The sequence below is a fragment of the Apteryx mantelli genome, chromosome 3 (assembly GCF_036417845.1).
Source record: "Apteryx mantelli isolate bAptMan1 chromosome 3, bAptMan1.hap1, whole genome shotgun sequence".
NCBI classification, from domain to species: Eukaryota; Metazoa; Chordata; class Aves; order Apterygiformes; family Apterygidae; genus Apteryx; species Apteryx mantelli.
Genome location: NC_089980.1, coordinates 36,714,604 through 36,722,560, shown reverse-complemented (window position 1 = coordinate 36,722,560; position 7,957 = coordinate 36,714,604). Strand labels below are relative to the sequence as shown.

General features: G+C 40.2%; 1 long non-coding RNA gene across 2 annotated transcripts in view; it reads right to left on the bottom strand.

Annotated features, from left to right (window-relative positions):
* The window catches only part of LOC106490462 (uncharacterized), a 129,368-nt gene that overhangs the window by 32,653 nt on the left and 88,758 nt on the right, over positions 1–7,957 (bottom strand). The window lies entirely within an intron of this gene.

Genomic DNA, 7,957 nt, shown 5'->3' with positions numbered 1-7,957 from the left:
TAAAGAGACTAATACGCTGTAGGAGCGAGAGTGCTAGCTAATATAACATATGATGTTCCATAGGACCCTTATGATGCTGCCAGGCTGGTCTGTGAGCAGGACTAGCCTGTATGAGGTGGTAAACCCACATCTTGTAAAAAGGTACTGCATCACCATCTTCATCCATCAGAGTACTCCAATTCAGCTGTATCTTCTGCCATGCATATCAGTGCTCCAAGGCCTGCCCTTTCTTTCTAAATGAGGTGTTATAGTTATTCTGCAATTCCATACCACAATGTAAGTGTGCATTTTCTTTTTTTTTTCCCTCCTTTCTAGGGTTATTGATATTATTTGCCTTATGATAATATACCAATGCCCCGGGTATATATGGGAACCCCCTATAATAAGCATCTTAACCAAGAGAGCAAGGAATGTGTTTTGCCCTGAAATATTCACTTATCTTCCTAGGCAAAGGTGTAAGCAGATATGATTTTTCTAGACATGTAGTGGTTTAGTGGCAGACAACCGCCATTAAGCACAGGAGAACCCTACTCATTGGTTTCTACTGCATCTAATACCGTGCTACAGTACTGTAATATCATCTTCATCAGCTGATATTATTAAAAATATCCAAGTTGCAGTAAAAATGCTGTTTAACTAATCAATCAGGACAAGCAATGTCAACAAAACACTGCAGACTTTGTGGGTCATTAAAATATATATGTGGTTCAATAAAATAATCAAAAGATTTAGTGAGTGCCATCGTGCCTTAGGCATATGTTTTCCACACAGCATTCACTAAATATCATGCAGCATCATTCCCTAGCAACACCAAGCATTATTATTAGCATCTAAATTCCCAAGGTTATTAGTAAGCTATGAACTCCTAATACTCAGAAGATAAAAACCTCTAAAAATTTTATTGCTCTCATTTGCCAGGTGGTGTTTTAATCATAATATGTTGTCTCATTAGAAGAAATCATTACATTAATATTCTATATTATTAGAATCAGCAAAGCCTGTTGCACATTGCCTTAGAAAAAGTTGTTAGGCTTTCTATATTCTCTCCGAGTGTGCCAAAGTTTAAGCTAAAGCCTTTTCTGAGCAAAAAGTAATAAGCAATAGCCTCTACACTAGGGTTTCCTCCTAAGGTAGAAACAATGCCTCTGAAAAGGTCTAAGCAATTAATATTGCCTGCCTTCCTGTACAAATTAACAAAACTGGTTGTGCCACACAGCCAGACTGCCTAACCTTTGGCATTCACCATCAGGCCCTGACCTGTTTAACCCAGAGAAATGTTTTTTTTCCCCCATTTCTCCAGCATAGTGGTTGCTTGTGGAAGAATGGTTAAGTGAAAAGGGGCATGATCTCTTAGAAGTGAGCAATCCTGTCTTCACGATGGAGGGAAGATCCCACGGCTATGTGAACTGTCCTTGAACATTCCTAGACCATTACAGAAGGGGAAGGCAAGTAGTGGTAAACAAGTCAAGGAGGGGGCCGACAAGCCCCTCCACGTGAACAGCAACTTTGCACCAATCATGTATTTGCTTTAGGTGCGTGAACAGAGACTGTAAACCAGTCATACAGCTATTGCTAGCACATGCTCTATTGCCTGTCTATATATACTCTGTGTAAGCTCTAATAAAGAGAGAACGACCATACTCATATTGAGACTCATCGTTGCTCCGGGCCTATCCCCCCACTCCAACAGTTGCTCAGCATTTTCCTCAGAAATGTTTTTCAGTGGACTGATATTTGCTACAGGGGACTCACGCCTCCACTATAAAATTTTTAGAAGTTCACAAACTGTATTAAAAAAAGTAAAATCGTTGCTTTAGAATAAAATCCTCCACTCCCTGGAAACACAGTTTAAGACCACACCCATCTGCTCTCCAGATGAATGAAGGTCAGTAAAGGCTTTGAGAGGCATTCTGCTCCACGTTTTGCTGGGTCAGCTACAAGCCAGTCCCAGCTTCTCCCAATAACCTTTGTTTCATCTTGTTTATTCTTCATGCTTCTTATTAGCATGTTTCTGCTCTTGTCCAAACAGCTTCGTAATCAGTTAAAGGAGGTCAGGTTTGAGTAGAACTAGTTTTGCTGAGATACTGCCTTTCCTACCCTCTAAGATTTCCATTCAGTCAGAACACTACTCTTGATGGATATGGTTGTGTCACACAGCATGGAATGAAGACTGCAAGGAGTCCTCATTTCTTGAATTTTGGATATTCAGACACACAGGATGTCCTTATTTTCTCCTTTCAAGCTGTTAAGGATGCCACAGCTTTACTGATGCAGCTTTGCCCTCAACCATGGTGCCAATCAGATGTTCTTTTCCCGCATCACAGAGCTGCTAACACACATCCCCAACAGGGAATGCCAGACAAAAAGAAATGAAACAAGTCAGTTAAAAGGAGGTTTCCTGACAGTGAAGGAACCAATGTTCAGAAGCTATGCAGTTAGCAGTTCTCTTTAATACTTAAGACAACTGCTATTAAATAGAACCTGAACTATTTGCAAAGGAACACTCAACATGATGGGGAGGGAAAGCTTGCAGTCTAAACTTCTCTTAAATCCTCTTATAGACAATACACAGCTCCTAGTATATTCCCTCTAATGGCCAAAATGTGGGTCCTACTGAACACTTCTCTCTTTCAGTGAATTTGGAAGGATGGGAATAGAGACTACTCAGGGCCGTGCACCACTTGCTCTTCTCTTGTCCATCCTTCGAAGAGAAGCACCTTGGCTTCCTCCTGAAACTCCAAAGAGGGTTGTGAGACAAAAAATGGTGGCTCTAAGTCTGAAGTCAGACGGGCAAAGGAGGTAATCTTGACTTACCCATTTGGGAGCCATTTTGCCTTGAAAGATCAACCAGTGCATAATGAATCTTAGTCCCATCTTCACTTGGGCACACTCCTGTTCCAGCGGCAAGGTGGAGCAGGAGGAGGGCCTCAATTGCTGGCAGACTAGATTAAGGCTAGACCTGTAAATCTGTGCAAACTTCCACTTGCTGGCATAAATCAAGTAGCTGAAACGTTACATTATAGTACTGCCAGATCCATCCCTGCCAAGACAACCTCAATAAGTGGTGCAGATAGTATTTGTTTGCACATATAGATTTTGAATCTCAAAAGCCTACACCTAAAAGCCTAGACAGTGTAGAACACCATAGAACAAAATCCCTGGAGGCACACTGTAGGATTGTGTTCATAAACTGCCTTGCAAAAGGAGTTTATGTCCTCTGTGAACAGGGGAGTTCTTCAGGACAGGGTAAAGATGACGTTGAACAGTGTGTTATTCCACAGGTGGTTTCAGCACAATTCAGCATGTATAAAGCATGAAAATTCTACTCTTACTTTTTAATCCTGCAGATCCCCACACACATGTAATGGATGACAATGTCATGGGATTTTGTACCCTATCAGGGATATTATTATAGTGAGGAAGGTGTTATGTGGACCATGTTGATAAATGGTGCTAACACAAGGGAAAGAGGATCTACACTTCTTTTGTAGGCTGAGGCATTCTGAAGAAAAAACATTTGGAAAGGAGGTTTCTTATCTTGCTGATTCTTTTTTTAACATAGCAGGCTTCAGAGAGAGTTAAAATCCATAGAGTCCAAACTAATCCTGTGTTTGTAAGGCGTCTGAAAAAGGTCCCAGCTCACCCTCAATGCAAATCTCATCCTCACGCCCCTTCTTTTATGTCACTGAACCTTAAGCAGAAATCTTCTGGGGATATTCTAAATTAGCTTACCAGTTGTCTTCTGTTCAACATGCGGCAGCAACTTTCCAATTAGCAGATATTCTCTCACTTTAGTCTACACTCCAAGACTCATTATTCTAAATTTATCTACAAATTGAACAGCCCTCTTTCCATCTGTAATCAGGCCAGGTACTAACACGTTCTAAATCCTTTCTTCTCTGACTACATTACTCCTCATTAATTTTCTTCCTTTCTTAGTGCTGTTATTCCAGTATCATAGTACTGGGTTGTTACTGACAATTCAAACAACTTCAGCTAAACAACTTTATCCCCTATGTCAAGTTTTTATATCAGTAAAATAAAAGCAATTATCTTCACTTTTGTTTGTGAAGTTGAGTCCTGTCCATAAAACACTGTGTTCTACTAAGTAAGAACATCTGCAGAGATGACTGGACAAATGTTTCCAGTCTAAGAATAATTTTAGTTTTTAACTACTTTTTCGTTCTTATTTTTCTAGCTGGAACATGACAAATTTTTCTTTTTTCTTTTTTCCTGTAGGAGACTGCATTTAAGAAATCTGAGCTCTAAATAGTTTAGACAAAGTAGCTGAAAGACAAAGGAAGAACATACATCTTCTCCTGATGGGAAAATATTTAAAAACAAATAGAAAGACCCAAAAGATTTGAATACCAAGTGCAAGAGAAATCAGTTTGAAGTCAGGGTTGGGGGAAGATTGAGAGACAGACAGGCAGGCAGGCACCCAGTGTGGCAAATCTCTTCAGTGTGTGTTGAAAATAAATTATAATTTGTCAAATTAAAGTTAAGGACAACCCCAAAACATGCAAACATGTTCATATAAGAGATTAACAGAAGGCTTATCTGCAACCATCCTGACTTCCCCTTAGTGTTGAGTCCATACTTCCTTTGCTTTGACACACCTCACATGCCCCAGTCCCCTTCCTAAACAGTTTGTGAATCCCCTACTGGCCCTTCTACTTTCTACGTTTCTGAACCAAAGCCACGGGAGCCCTGCCTGAGAACAGGGCCTGTGTGTAGCTAGGCCTTTCATGCCTAGCAACCGCACTGTTTTCAGACTCATCCTTGCCTTGCAATCCCTTCGTATTGCCCTTGCTAAGTAGACAGCAAGGGTGTACACAATCTAAATGCAGTGATGAACTGCAGCATTAGCTGCACAGCTGCCCCAGCAATCCTTCCAGTTAATGCTAGACCATGGCTTCACTATATCTTGCCAAGCAAGCATTTTTCTCACCATCCTACACTACCTGAAGATCCGAGTACTATTGTCCAGGTCTAATGATCAGTGAAGTCTCTGTGGTCTGAGGCTTTCTCACAGGAAGCCACTTCATGAGATAGAGGATGGCTCCCTGCTCTGTTCCTTCCCTCAGCCAGCCCCTAGATTAGGGCATCTGGCCACATGCAAAACTAAATTAAGCTGAGCCCTTTCAAGGTTGTGATAATTTGATCTCCCCTTCCCAGAGGATGGTGAGACCGAGTAGAACATTCTCTGTCCATTATCATACTCAAATGCATCAAAAAGCCTTTACGAAGGTCCAATTTTTCTTTCTGAAACTTAAATAATAGTGAGAAAACAGACACTGTAATATTCTGAGGTTTCTTCAGGCTGACATTTTTAAATATTATGTTTCCTTTGTTCTTCATAAACTTAAAATTGAAGATCTTTCCATGCTTCCAGTGAAATAACATTATTTTAACTACCTTAGAATGCTTCCCCCAGTTTACATGCTAAGTTTTCCAGCTCTTATTCCCTGAACTATGTAATCTATTATAGCTTTTATCTTCACACTAGCAACTTCAAGAGGAATCCGCAGACATCCTAATCCTTCCATTTCTAACACCATAATCTTCTGATCTTTAATCAAATAAATATCCCTTCTGTCCACAAGCAAGAAAAGTACAAAGAAGGATTTGCAAAGCTTTCTTCCTGTTCTGTGCCTCCTGTTCCATGTTATCAGTGGCTGATTTTTTTTAAATCACTTTGCAAAACTGTTCAGCAGCTGAGCTCTTCTGGCTCTATTTGATGCTTGCTTTTTGTTGGACTCCTTCTGTTAACCTTTCCTCTGGTGCTTCATCATGTACTGTTTGTTTCTTCAATTCCTAGATTAGTTTTACAGTTCTCAATTACTCCTTGGCATAGCTTGTGACACCTTTTCTCAGTGCCACATCAACAACTGTAATATGATGCTTTACTGAACCAGACCAATTCAACATGAAACCCAGAAGATGCATTTTCCAACACTTCTTTAGTGATTTTTCTGTTTTTAAATGGGATCAGATTATAATAGCAGACTAGACACTTAAATGATGCAACCTGATTTAACATTAAAGTGAGCCATGCTTGGATCAGGAAGCTAAACTATGAGAACTTCAGAGGTACCTTCCAACCTACTTTTTTCTATGGTACTAATTCCAAGATTCCCCATGTCCAGTTCTGCCCAACTTATTATTTTTCCTTGGATCCTTCTCCTATCTTGCCACTCAGTCTTTCTTTTACTGCAGGTAACATACCAAGTCCTTCTCAATAAGAGTACGTGCCAGTGCACTGATGAAGGGCTAGACTCAAAATACAGCTGTCTGTGTTCAAGTCTATTTCCTGCCTACAAATTCCCCTTTTCTTTCATGTTTGAGAAGAATGCTTTAACCATCTGCCATAGGCTACCCTGTGGTTTGCTTTACATCTGTTGATAGGCTTTCTTTCACTTTGCGTGGACTACACAGCGAGATTTGAGATTGAGGTCTACTTTCTTCCAAGTGAGTTCCAAGAATTACCGCCAAACTGTACAGTCATTCTTGTTCTCACTATCTTGTTACCTATTCATCCTCTCCTGCATAAATGCTCCTACTACTTCACTGGGGGATATAATAGATGAAAATCAAAGGGGGAAGATATTGTGCTATCACCTTTCCCTTGCTTTTATGATGAGTTATAATTATTGGATTTGGTTGGTGCACACATTCACACTACAGTTTATTTCTGTTTTGCCAAAAACAAGCAAACAAAAACACACGGAGAAGAAAAGAAAATACACATACCAAAAAAATCTCTCCCTTCTTCTTCCCAATTTTTCCTATCAACCCAAAACTTATTTCTTCAGGCCCAACAGATCCAGGCTGATCATCTCTCTTCTGTGTGGTTCCAAGTGAAACAGCATGGGTAACTATTTTTAAACTTCATTAATGGCATAAAGAATGACACTTGGATTATTTATCACCTAGAAACTAGTTATTATTTAAAACTTACTACTGTATCCACTCAAAGAGAAAAAACTGTGACTAATGCAGAGAGGACTTGCTTACCCATTTTTATATCCATGAGAAAATATCACTGTGGGAAGAGCAATCGCTTGTGCCTAAATGCTGCCTCTGGGCTACTTCCAAGGGTAGACAGAGTCTCACATACCTATGTGCTTCTGTCCTGCTCATTTACATCAGGTGCAGACAGTAGTACGAGTGAGGCAAAGAAGGAAATCCTGTATGTGCTTTCTGCTGCATCTCAAAATTCAGAGCCCCCAGGGGGGCTTGTAAGAAGGCTAGAGTCATCTCACTCCACACCTGCAAATCCTGTCCAACATCTATTCCATACACTTTGGAGGAAGGGCTTTCCCACCCAATACATAGGGCACAGCACAATAGTCTCTGTTATGGCCTCAGGACAGTACTGACAGAGAAATAGGTGGCAAATGAGGTCATGGTGCAAGACACAGCTATGGTCTGCAAGCTTCATTGCAAATATTCGCAATAAGTATTAAACACTTTTTTTTTTTTTTTTTAATGGTGGAAGAGTTTCTTCAGTACAAACAGCCAGATGAAAAATTTTGAAGGAGTCTGCAAGAACATAAGTGGGAAGTTAATGAGTGAGCAGGGTGGTATTGCCATGCCCCAAAGTGAATATTATCTTTGCACTATGAAAGAAGCTAAAAATGATACCTGCCTACTATGAAACTTTTGCTTTTTGAAGGAATAAGAGATTAAATAGCTTCATGAAATGCCAGAAGAGATGAGTAATTGTTCAGTGAGGCATCTAGACCAGATTAATTAGAACTTGGAAAGAAAAGTCTTGGACAGAAATGTGTCTGTAAGCTGGCAGCACAGGAGGGAAAAGCATTAGTGTTCTAGATAACCAACTAGATCACCTTTCCCCCCAAAAGAAAACCCACATGCAAAATCTGTCACAGAAAATTAAAGTCTAGGAGCTCTGGAGGGAAGAATCCTAGGACAGCTCAAGGAGATATGGGGG